We start from the raw sequence: 13,956 nt of genomic DNA on the forward strand, positions 1-13,956 counted from the left end.
ATCCTCCAGTTCTCTATTTAACTGGTTTGAGACCTTTGTTCTGTGTCTCATAAGGATTTTCCTGTCTCTAGGAATTCTATTGGCATGTTTGCCGGTCTTTCTATATGGCACGTATTTGGTGCATATGTCTTGTATGGTTGACATAAAATGACATATACATAAATATATAAATACATACACATATATACATACACGTATATACATAAATACATACACATATATATATATGTATATATAGGCATATATACATACACATATATATATATACATATATATTCATATATGTATATACATACATATATACATACATATACATATATACATATGCGTATATATAACATATATATATACATATATATATATCTATATATATATATATATATATATATATATATGCACTAGCAGCTAATCCCGGTTTCACCCGGTCGGTTTGGATGATGTGGCTGTAAAACTTGCTCTCTCTAAAAATTCGAATTATTTTGGCACGCTTACGTTAAAAAAAATGTTGGAATGACATTTTCTGTCAAAACGCTAAAAATAATTGATTAACAAAAAAAAAACAAAAACAAGATTCAACTCAATGAAAAAATCCCAAATACTAATCAAACAAAGATGAAGTATCCCACTTCCATTGCGTGCACACACGCGCACACACACACACACACACACACACACATTCCCTCCTTTTACATACACATACATATATTGCCACAATGTTGAAACGCGGTTTGATTTATTTTTTCATCGTACACTACCAAGTATGACATCACCCCTTCCTTTCTCATTCATAAGCACAAGAGTATTATTATTATAGTGGATTATCTCGCTAACCATGGGAGCTATGAAAAAATACAAAGCCCAGCAACACTACCGGATCATTCTATACATCTTTGTAATTTTTCGCGCAATTCCACCCAGCCGTTTGACCGTGAATACCAAGACAAGAAAGAATCGCTCATGTGAAATTTATATGTATACATATACATACATGAATATATCTACACATATAACTAAATACATACATATATATACATATATATATATATATATATATATATATATATATATATATATATATATATATATATATATATATATATTTTACATATACATACATAAACTTCGATAAACTTAGGTATGTTTCGACGAAAGATTGGTCCAGGCCGTGTCTAACTTAATAGCACCACTTGATAGTATTATCTAAATCCTTTTTAAGTCAAATTTTGTTTATGGTCCATTCAAGTAGTGAGTTCTTGTTGAGTGAGTTGTATCCAGCTATGGGTAGCTTATCTGTTATTCCATGAAGAAATCTGTCCAGACTCCGTTTAAAGGTAATGGGATCCTTTTCCTCTTTGACCCGTTTTAGGACAATGTTAAACAGGGCAGGCCCTGTTGAGGAAAAGAAATTATGCCGCAGTGTACCTACCTATACGTTGTGATCCTGAATTGGGCAGGGGACTATCGCCCGTGGTCCCAGCCTTGGATGAACTTTGAAACTAATGTTCAAGTCGTTTGGGCAATGCTGGTGGTATATTCTCCACATCGTACAAATGATGTATCGCTCGCGGCCATGCTGGAGAGAGTAGATTTTCAAGGCTTTGAGGCGGTCCCAGTAATCGAGATCAGTCATGCCTTCAATTCGGATATTGTGTGTCCTCTGGGGTGATTCAATCCTCGAGATGTTTTGTTTTGTTTGGAGAGACCACAAGGGGCAGCAGTATTCGAGGTGTGGCCGTACAAAGGAGGAGAAAAGTGGAATGATGACACCTTGTTCTCTGGACCGGAAGGTTCTTAAGATCCAGGAGCTCATCCTACGAGCTATGTTGACCTTATTGTTGATGTGGGCACTCCAACTGAAATTGTTATCAACAATTACACTCAGGTCTCTGATATTATTAGATGCCGTGAGCGGTTCCCCTGAAGGAAGAGAGTATGGCTGTTTTAGTATAGACTTTCTTCCAAAATGCATCAGCTCAAATTTTCCCTCGTTCAGTTGCATTTTGTTCTTGTCTGCCCATTGACTCACAGCATATAGATCAGACTGGAGTTGGGTTCGGTCTTCTTCATTGATGATTTGCTGAATCTTAGTGTCATCAGCAAATATTTTCACTTAGCAGTGATTTACGACGTTGGAATGGTTATTTATGTAAATTATAAAGAGGAGCGGGCTCAAGACAGTCCCCTGAGGGGATACCACTGGTGACTTATGCTGGGCTTGAGTGGATTCCATCAACCACAACTTCTTGTGTTCTATTTGCCAGGAAATACTAAATCGAGTGTAGAAGTTTTCCACGGATTCCAACATTTGCCAATTTTGAGAGTATGATATTATAGTCAACCCTGTCGAACGCTTTACTGAAGTCAAAATATATGACATCAGAGTTCGAACCTGTTCCCAAGGCTTTAAGTATATCTTTAATTTGGTGTAAGAGCTGTGTTAGACAGTCCCTGCCACAGCGAAAGCTATGCTGGTTTGCATTCAGGAGTTTGTTGGACTCCAGGATGTCAGCTATCCTTGATCTTACCACTCATTCAAATACTTTAATGATGTGGGAGGTGAGTGAGATTGGGTGATAGTTGACTGCGAGGGATCTGTTTCCCTGTTCGAAAACCGGGAATACAGACTGGGATAGGAGCTGTTTCGGTATATAACCTGAGTCTAAAGAATTTCTCTAGAGGTTGATCAGAGGGACTGCAATTTGGTGTCTACATTCCTTCTGGAGACTAGTCGGGAATCTATCAGGCCTATAGCAGAAGAGTATTTGACCTCATTTATTGCTGCTATGATGTCTGAAGCTGTGAAGGTTATGCCCGAGATTTTATTTTGGGAATCAACTTCGTTCGTTTCTCTCACGTCAATATCAGGGGGATCATTAAAGACAGAGCATTATTGTTTCTGCAGTATTTCTGCCATTTCTTTAGCATCGTGTTGGGGAATGCCGTTATCATCGATCAATGGCCAAAGGGGTGAGAGAGCGGTTCTATGCTTATTTGCATGAGAATATAACACTTTTGGGTTCTGGTTAATGTTTTTGATAACCCACTGTTCCTCCGCAGCTCTTTGATTTTAAATGGAGGTTTTCATGTCGGTCTGCAGATGAAGTTTTTCCAACTCCAGCCTTTTCATTGTTGATGAATGTGGATGTTGTATGTAGGAGTATTTTAATTGGTTGATTTTTTTTATTGAGTTTTTTCATGCGCCTGATGAGTGTTTTTTTTTCCTTTTTAGTGAGCCGGTTTCTGTTTGTGTTAGTGGATTTCGTAGGAGCGTGTTTTGAGCATGTATAGGTGATAATGTTCTCAAAGTGTTGCCATGCAGTTTCAATGTGAGTGGAACTGACAGTGTAAGACCAGTCGATGAAGGACAGATCCTTCTGATTGCTCCCCAGTCCGCTTTGTGGAGGTTTATGTTGTCAAATGAGTGCCGTAGAGTGAGATTGGCTGGTTTGGTTTTGATATGCATATATATATATGTGTATGGTTTTGATATACATATATATGTGTATGTGAATATACATGTGTATATACGTGTATGTATATATATATGTGTGCATGTATTTATGTATAAATATGTATATATCAATGTATATATGTTTGTGTGTATATATATATATATATATATATATATATATATATATATATGCGAGTAAAAATAAATACAAAAAAAGGGTTTTTTTTTGTATGATTGTGTATAGAGGAATATATATTTATTTTGGTTAAAAGAGTTCCAACACTGTCTGTTTTTTATGTTTTATTTATATTCCTGCAGAACCAATGTGGGGTATAGAATATGGAATATACAATATATAATATAATATACAATATATAATATAAAATAAAATAAAATAAAAATGGATGGCACTATGAAATAAAGTATTGAATGTAGATGAAATATTGAGTGTTCAATATAAAGGATCAAATATATAAATATAAGTATATAAAGGCGACTCGAGTTTCAGGGCTATTTCCCTTCGTCATGGCCGGTATGACAGACTTTAACAGTTGCTGCGTTGATGTGTCTGTAACTTATCAGTTTGGCAAAAGACACCGTTAGAATAAGTACTAGGCTTACAAACAATAAATCATGAGGGTTGATTTGTCCGACGAAAAGTGGTGCTCCAGCGTGGCTGCAGTCACATGTCTGAAACAAGTAAAACAATAAAACAATACATACATACACACACAGACATAAACATATATATATATATATATATACACACACATATATATATATATGTATATATATACATACACACATACATATATATATACACATATATACACATTCATACGCACACATATATATATATATATATATATATATATATATATACACACATACATACATACATAGATACATATACATATATATATACATACATAGTTTCATAGACATATATATACATACATACACAGTTTCATATCCATATATATACATACATACACATACGCACACACATATATATATATATATATATATATATATATATACATATATATAGAGAGAGAGATGTATGTATATACACACACGCGTGTGTGCGTGTATAAACTTTCATTGAAGATATATACACAAATGCAGACATACATACGTACACATAAAATATGTTGGGGAGAGAGGGTGTGAACTATCATCAAATTGCTGGAAATTCGAAGAGGAACCTTTCACCTTTATTTTAAAGTTTCCAAACACCACATCATTTCAAATCATCCACACAACACACACCTCTTATCCGTTCCCCTTTCCTCCCCTACTAAAAAAAAAAAAAAAACCGCATCCTACTCGCCCTGTACCGTTAAGTTTGTCGCCTACATTCGCATTTATATAGTAACAGCTACATGGCTGTAGGTGGAGGGAGATGGTGTGGCGCTTAAAGAGGTATTTCCTGTATCTAAAAAGAGAACCGAATACAAAATAGAGCAACAATAACAACAAGAACAAAAGTAATAATAAAACATATATTCATAGCTAATACATGCTGAGAAATGTACCAGTATTATAGCACCATTTAAAAGCTACCTACCGTCATCATACCCTGGGAGTATAGAATACAAAGATGTTTGAGGTGGTGATGGCTTCATTCCCATCGTAATTTTTCTCAGTGTGCTCATGGGGATATGTTTGGGCCCGTGCGTATTTGTAATATATGAGAGCACAGAGCGTTCACACACACACATGTATATATGTGCGTATGTGTATGTATTATATATGGATGTATGTTTAAACGTGCATATTTGTGTAAGGATGTACAATTGAGTACGTATGTGCCAGTGTTTGACTGTATATAAGTGTAAGTGTTTGCACTTAGGTTTGTATGTTTGCACCTACATGAATGTATATGAACCTTGAATAGAATATTTGTACTCGAGTGTATTCGAATTATGTGTATGTCTCGATACTCGTGTGTGTGTATGTGCGGGGGGTGGCGGTGTACATGTATGTGTGGATATGACACCAGTTCTCCCAACCCCGTAATTATTGAGGACTGGTGCACAGTTCAAGCAAGGTATTGATGAATTTACACCTGGAAAGTTCGACAGTGGATTGTAGCTAACATGTTCTATTTACACACACTCAATAAGTATTCGAATTTGGCAGCAGTTTGAGCTTTCTACACCAGCATATACAATCCAATGTAATTGTATCTGATCAACAGAGCAGACTCCTTTACGAAGTACAATTTGGAAATCCCTGAAACATTAGGCTGTATTTTTCTATATCAGCTCAGAATGACCTCTCAAAGTGTAATAGAACTGTTGGTACCATAGCTCTTAATAATCTAAGTAGTTTTGTTTGCATAGGATTTCAGTCTACTATTTTCGTTTATTTATTTATTTTGCAAATTTCTATGAGATGTTACGACAAATTTCGTGATTTGACATTTCTAAATCAGCAGTATGATATCTGACTTCTTGGAGAAAATGGTTTTTAACAGTGATGATATTTATAATGTCTCTGAATAAGTTGTACTGATTATGAACTTCGGGTTCAGCTCTAGAAGTTGTTTCCCTCATCTATGAGTGGCATGCATGTCAACGTATTTGTATGTTAGTCACTGAAAATACGGACTTATGGCTAGAACCTGTGACAAAAAGAATATTTATGGACAATTGCTCCTTATCTATTCATATTACAAATTTACATCTGTACATATAAACAATTAGTGCACTTGGTTTTATGGCAATTTTTGTTCATGCATTTATCGTATGTAAGCAATAAGTTTAGATATTCCAACTATTTGTATTATTTTATCCCTTTACTGCTTTCAGGCGTTGGTCTATAGCTAGGTGTAGCATCGACTTTAAGGGATTTTAGTTGGTTATATTGACCGCAGTAATTTTCTCAGTCTAGCATATATATTATAGATTGCGTCACTTCTTCATGTAAAGGAACGAATTATGAATTATCGTTTTATGCATATATATATATATATATATACGTATAGACACCCATTGTTACATGCATACATACATACATACAGGCGCAGGAGTGGCTGTGTGGTAAGTAGCTTGCTTACCAACCACATGGTCCCGGGTTCATTTCCACTGCGTGGCACCTTGGGCAAGTGTCTTCTACTATAGCCTCGGGCCGACCAAAGCATTGTGAGTGGATTTGGTAGACGGAAACTGAAAGAAGCCCGTCGTATATATGTATGTATATATATATATATGTATGTGTGTTTGTGTGTGTCTCCCCACCATCGCTTGACAACCGATGTTGGTGTGTTTACGTCCCCGTAACCTAGCGGTTCGGCAAAAAGAGACCGATAGAATAAGTACCGGGCTTACAAAGAATAAGTCCTGGGGTCGATTTTCTCGACTAAAGGTTGTGCTCCAGCATGGCCGCAGTCAAATGACAAACAATTAAAAGAGTAAAAGAGTATACATACATACATACACGATAGACTTGGGTTTAGAATGGAAATGATGGCGTAACTCGATGCAGAACAAATAGCTCGATGAACGTTATTCGTAAAGTACCGTTTTCCTCTCGTCGCTGTGATTCAGATAGTTTTGATGATATACATCTAAACATATGCGGCAGACTTCACCACAGTTTCTGTGTACTAAATACCGCAAGCAAAATTTATGTTATGTCGAAATATAATAAAAGATAGATTCATACGGTACCGCACAGTGGTATCGAACCGGACACCATGTTTTCTTAATAACGTCATTCCTAACAGCACAACCATCTCTGCACTAACACACAGATGTATGCATATGTCATATATATATATATATGCACACATACATACAAATACGTATTGGCACACACAAATACACACACATAGATACGTATATCCATACACACACACACACACAAGTGCATACACATTCACACACATAAACGCGGATTATTTTCAAACCTACACCGTCTATTTTTGTAGACATCGTTTCCATTCCAATTACTCTTAAATGCTGCCTCTCCACCAATCACTATATTAAATGACGCAATGAACTTTCAAACGCTACATCATTAACTAAGCTACTGCTGACAACAACATCAGCCCAAATAGTATCAGTACATCATCATATTCTTTCCTTTATCTTTCTTTTTGCTTCTTCCGATCGCGCTTTGCAACCTATGTGCCGGTTTAAAAATAATTCCAGCGTGTAAAATAAACAAGAACGAAAGTCATAAGATAATCACGTGTAATAAGATAATCGCGTGTAATAACAGTAACGAGATCAACATTAATAGCAGCAGAAACTACAACAACTACAAGAGAAACGAAACAAAATGCAAATTAATACACGAAAACAGATACTAAAATGTAGTTAAGGAAAACCACAGGAAAATAAAAGCAAGATAGGAACAGACAATTGAAACAACAAAAGTAACATTAAAACAATAAAGACAATAACCTTAATCACGTTAGCAATGATATCAACAGCTGTAATCTCATGAAAACAGCAGCAATAACTATAACATAATTATCTGAACAATAACAATTGTCACACAATGCTAGCAGAAAGAATAACGAAGGCGATACAATAACCACTGCAGTGGTAACAGCAAGGACATACTGACAACAATAATAAGAAGAACAATAATATGCTTTCTGATGTAGGCACAAGGCTTCAATTTTGTGGGTAGGGGGTCCAATCGATTTACATTGACCCCAGGGTTCAACTGGTACTTATTCAACTGACCCTGAAAGGATGAAAGGTAAAGGCAAAGTCAATCTCAACGGAATTTAACCCCAGAACGTAAAGTCGGCAGAAATGCAGCGAATCATTTTGTCTGGCGTGCTAACGATTCTGCCATCTCGCAGCCTTAACTACAGTAGTAATATCAAGAAAAAGAAAGTGAATGATATAAAGTCTCAACGTTCACATTTAATAAAATGTTGCCAATGCCATCATCGTTCCCATGAAGCGGAATTGACAACTCTAATAAAGTGCTGAATCTTCATGATTCTATAATCTTGTTTGACAACTATCTTTGTTTCTTAGTTTTGTGTTGATGAGTGTGTGTATGTGTGTGACCTCACGCGCGTATCTGTACACTTCAGCTCACAATCATTGCTGTATGTATAAGTAATCCCAAGTTACCATACATGCCGGCATATAAGACACTTGCCGAAGATGCCACGCAATGGTACCGAACCAGGGACCTTGTGATTGCGAAACGAACTTCTTAGATATTCGGCCATACTGTACACTTGACCAGGCTATCACATACTCTTACACATTGCTGGTTAGAGTGCGTTTCAATTCTTCCCTTTATTGCGTTTTCTTCTTTGTTTTTACATTTGGGGCCGAAGTTTATGACTATGTCGACTTAGCATCGTCTTGAGATCATCCGGTTAGGTTCTTATTTCTTGGATGCCGCTTGACAACTGCACGGGTTCAACTGTTGTCTGTGAAACTTGCAACATGCAGCCACAGCGGCACATGTGATTTCGCTATTCTGCGATCACATCGTTTACTATACTCACTTTTCAAATTACCTCCCTTAATGATATTCCTAGCATGGATGTATTCCCATGGCTCTCTGTGCTGTAGCTAGAAGTAATTCTTCTTTCTTAAGAGAAGCACATGCCACACTAGCATATAAGAGCCTATGAACGATGGTGCTGTTAAAGAGATTGGCATACAGGGCTCTTTCCCAGCTCTAGTTTCAGTACATCTTTAATTGAAACAGACGCCTTTCAATCTGCTCTAACTCGACAAGATTTCAATATTCATGTTTCAGCCCGTACTTATTGTCTGTCCTAAGTAAATGCACTCCTTCACCTGCGCAATTTCATCGCCACCTCCCTTTATTCGGCCTTGTGTTTATGCTTTCAGACCGCTATTGTATATACATACATATTTTACACAATTGCGTGCGCACACTCCAAAATTTGCGATAATCAAAAATAAAGTCACGCGTGCGCGTACGACACATATCCATTCATAAAATACCTCTGCTCGCAAACATGAGAAAATATAATAAACAATTTCAGCAGGAGGAAAGAAAAATGAAAACAAATACCTCATTTCTCACACTACACATCAATAACAAACATAAGATCTCAGCTTAACTTCACCACCTCTATCATAGAGAAACAACATGGCTATTGATAAACCATGCCACAAAGCAACCTATCCGATCCCTCTGTTTTCATAGAAAAGTAATAGCTGCTCACAAACGCCACCCAGGCCCGGCACACTTCCACACGCAGCCATACACCTAACATTCACACAACTTTTAAGAACCATGGTGATATCCATTTATTTTAACAACTGAATCCACCCGGAGTTTGTTAGTGGCGGGGCAGTTTCTAAATCAGCGCCGCTTCACTCTCACACTACCAACCTCATATCTATTTCGTTAGCAAAATATTTACATTTCGCGAGTAAATAGGTAAGGATTGGTGAAGCAATGATGACGGCAGTATATGAATTTATACAATTGATAATGATGAGAATGAACAACAATAATAATAATAATAATAATGATTTCAAATTTTGGCACAAGCCCAGGAAGTTCGATGGAGAGGGTAAGTCGATTACATTGACCCCAGCGTTCAACTGGTACTCTTTCTACCGACCTCGAAAGGATAAATGATAAAGTCAACCTCGACAGAATTTGAACTTAGAACCGAGAGAGACGGATGAAATACAGCTAAGCATTTTGTCTGACGTGCTAATGATTTTGCCAGCTCGCTGTCTTAATAAGAACTATAATAATAATAATAATAATAATAATAATAATAATAATAATATAATAATAATCAATAATATTAATACGCAAACATTTTGTTTTTGTACGTGCCTGTTGTGTGCGTCACGCTTACTTCAAAGAATTGGCAAAGCAAGAGAGACGAGGACAGACAGGCAGTGAGAGAGAGAGAGAGAGAGAGAGAGAGAGAGAAAGAGAGAAAGAGAGTGAAAGTGAGAAAGAAAGTGAGAGTAAGAGAGAATGAAAGAGACAGTGAGTAGTGACGGCGTTCGTTTTGTGTTTTTAAATGTTTCAGAGAGGACGTAAGAGAGAAAGAGAGTCAGAGAGCGAGAAAAAATGAGAGACAAAGAGAAAGAGACAGTGAAAGAGACAGTGAGTGGTGACAGCGTTCGTTTTGTTTTTAAATGTTTGTCACATCGCGAGAAAAGTAGATACATAGATACATATACCCATTGTTAAATCAAAAGCGGGACAGAAGAGGGACACAAAGGAAGTGAAAGAGAGAAATTGAGAGAGACAGTAGATACATAAATCCAGAGAAACGTTCATACATAGATACATACACACAGCAAATATTGGATGTCAATTTCACTTTTCATTACCACACGAGGATAAAATTAACTCACAAATGGCTGAGTACTCCAGACATGCATAACATTAACATAGTTCTCGGGGAGATTAAATTTCACACAGAATATGACAAGGCTGGCCCCTTTGAATTACAGCTACAATTCGAGACATATACATGAATGTATTTGTGTATAGTTTAGGTTAGTTAAAACATGTTTGCATAATAAGGGTCGCTTGGTGGAAATCAAACTTTCATTCATAAATCCATTTATTATTTCACTCTTTTGCATTTCAATTTGTACATTAAGGTTCTTTGAATATGTACGATGTATTTTAAAGTTAAATAGTAATTCCATTTACGTTTGTGTAACTGAAGTATTTTGGTTGGATTATATAGTCATTGATGTTACATTACTTTCTATATTCTGTAGCTGTCACAATATACTTTTCTAGGCCTGAATTTTTGTGGGGAGGGTGCCAGTTGATGAGATCGACCCCAGTACACAACTGATACTTAATTTATCGACCTCGAAAGGACGAAAGGCAAAGTAGATCTCGGTAGAGTTTGAACTCAGGCCGTAAATACAGACGGTCATAATATGCAAACATTTCTCATGGCACCAGTACACTGTTTACAAATGCTTACATTTTTTATGTTTTCCGTGAATTTCTCACAGGCCCAGCTAATGCTAATAATAATAATAATAATATAACAGGTTAACTTGGAAGATTAAGCAGTTGTGGTCGATGAAAAAGGTGTTAGTAGTACCAATAATTGTCGGAGCCTTGGGTAAAAATCTTGAGAATTACAGGGAACACATAGGGGCTACAATAAAGGTGGAGCACTTGCAGAAAACAGCACTGCTTGGAACCGCTCGAATACTCCGAAAGGTGCTCGAAAAATAAGAAGTGTTACATTAGTTCACTGATAGTGCACAGCTGACACCGTAGTACATCTCCAGCGTCAGAAGCTGTGCAAAGGCAATGAAATAATAATAATCCTTTCTACTGGAGGCACAAGGCTTCACCCTCAGAGACTAGTTGATTACATCGACCCCAGTGTTTCACTGGTACTTAATTTATCGACCCCGAAAGGATGAAAAGGAAAGTTGACCTCAGCGCAATTTGAACTGAGAATGTAGCGACGGGTGATGAAATACTGCTAAGCATTTCATGCAGTGTGCTATCGACCCTGCCAGATCGCCACCTTAAATAATAATAATAATAATAATAATAATTATTATTATTATTATTATTGCTAAAGAAGTTAGAGCCGTTAGTATGTGGGGAAGAAATGCTTTGTAGCATTTGTTCCGACTCAGCATTCTGAGTTCAAATAACACTGAAGTGAACTTGCGCTCCATCCTTTGGAGGTTGATAAAATAAAGTAACAGTCAAGTACTACAAAAAAACGGCTATTGTGGGGTGTAATGTTTCACCTGAAGGCTTTATCATCCATGCAGCTTGTTGGGAAAGTAAGCGAAACTGACATATACACGAATTAGTTGGATTTAAATGTATTTCAGAACAGATTAACTCAGTTGTACACTAAAGTTGCATAGGCGTCGAACACGCTTACATCATCGGCTGTTCCGGTAATTTATAATCCAGCGCCTCCTTTAATTGCGGTATAATTATTTCAGAAGTCCTATAAACGAACTTCTAAATTTCTCTTGACCCACCAGACAAGTTTTCTGGGAGCAATTAGTGTGTATGTGTGTGTGTGTTGGGTATATTTCTAGAGGACTGCCACCACGCTATAAACTATTCGTTACCAACTCTTTGCAATACATAATTTGTTCATTCATTCGAGTCATATTCAAAGGCAGAAACACTTTTCCAATCTTGGAAATGTTTACAATTAAGTCTCCCGCCACACGCTTACCTCCTTAGGTTCCTTTTAAAACATAAATGCGAAGAGCATGTTAAGAAATAACTTACCTTCGCTGCGGAGGATATAGTTTCCCAGCATGAACGAGGCAAAGTAAATATGTGCCCTTTACGGTTAAATTTCAAAAGAGTGTCTAGGGGTGCGGTCCAGGAGTTAGGAGGTTAGTGCGTGGCGTTAGATTAGGTTTTAAACATTTGCTCTTTCATATTATTGCAGAGTTAGGGAGAGTGTTTCTGCCTATATAAATGTTGCAATTGAGAAAGTATGTTTCTCATAAGCCAACAGAGGCGTGTTGTGAAAGATGGGTAACGAAAAAGCTATTAAAATCATGATGACAGTCACCTGAGTATTTACTCAGAATTATTACGTTAACTTGTTTTTAGTCCGGCAGAATAGATAACATAATACGGGTCTGTATTCAGGGTGCTGGTAAATGGACAATGTACTTGTAAACATCTCACTAATAAATAAACATAGCAAACGGAGAGAACATACGCATCATAGAAAAAGTGAAAGAGAGAGAGAGAGACAGAGAGAGGAAAAAGAGCGTAGAGAAGACAAAGTAAATCCAGCAATACAATTTAAAGAAATGATATTCTAAAAAAATTCTTCCATGTCTATCGATTAGTCCATATTAGGAATCAACTTTGGAGGGTGGGATCCCCTTGACGCTGCACACCACACGAAAGCTCATACTAGTCACATTACTAAATTTACATTCTTCGAAATATCTCTTTTCTCCGTATATATATATATATATATATATATATATATATATATATGTTAAATCTCTGAACGAGGTATTAACAGTAACTGCACGATAAAGTGAAGTATATTTGCCATTTAAGTGTGGCTGACCCCTAAGGGTGGATGTTACTGTTGCTTTTAGCCCCAGGAGAACATTTCCTTCAGCTGGCTTATCGACACACATCTGTGTCCTGTCTATTTTTGCCAAGGGAAGTTATCCCTCCCATCTTGGTCTGCGATACGTACGTAAAACATTTTCAATATAGTTCTATATTTCGGCCGTTGATTCTCTCAGTAAATCCTACTGAATAAAATAACTACACACACATATATATATATATATTTCAAGGAGAGAAATACCTCTGAAAGGGATGTCAGCATCCAAGTTCCCCGGTTTTATCCAGTGCGTCAATGAAACACTAAAAGATGTTAGCTTCACATTCATGGATATGGGTATATTATCATTTATGTATAAGGAAAAGAAAGCGGAGAAATCGATATATAGACATGAATTTATTAAAACAAACCCAATATTGAACAATAGGAAACTCATACAACCATAGAACAATATCATAGT

The 13,956-nt window shown here is 36.6% G+C and overlaps 1 protein-coding gene across 7 annotated transcripts in view; it reads right to left on the bottom strand.

Annotated features, from left to right (window-relative positions):
- LOC106884518 (epidermal retinol dehydrogenase 2) overlaps nt 1-13,956 on the bottom strand; it is a 336,544-nt gene that overhangs the window by 79,130 nt on the left and 243,458 nt on the right. The gene's annotated exons all lie outside the window — the stretch shown is intronic.

Source organism: Octopus bimaculoides, chromosome 4, assembly GCF_046866305.1.
Source record: "Octopus bimaculoides isolate indiv1 chromosome 4, ASM4686630v1, whole genome shotgun sequence".
Lineage (NCBI taxonomy): Eukaryota > Metazoa > Mollusca > Cephalopoda > Octopoda > Octopodidae > Octopus > Octopus bimaculoides.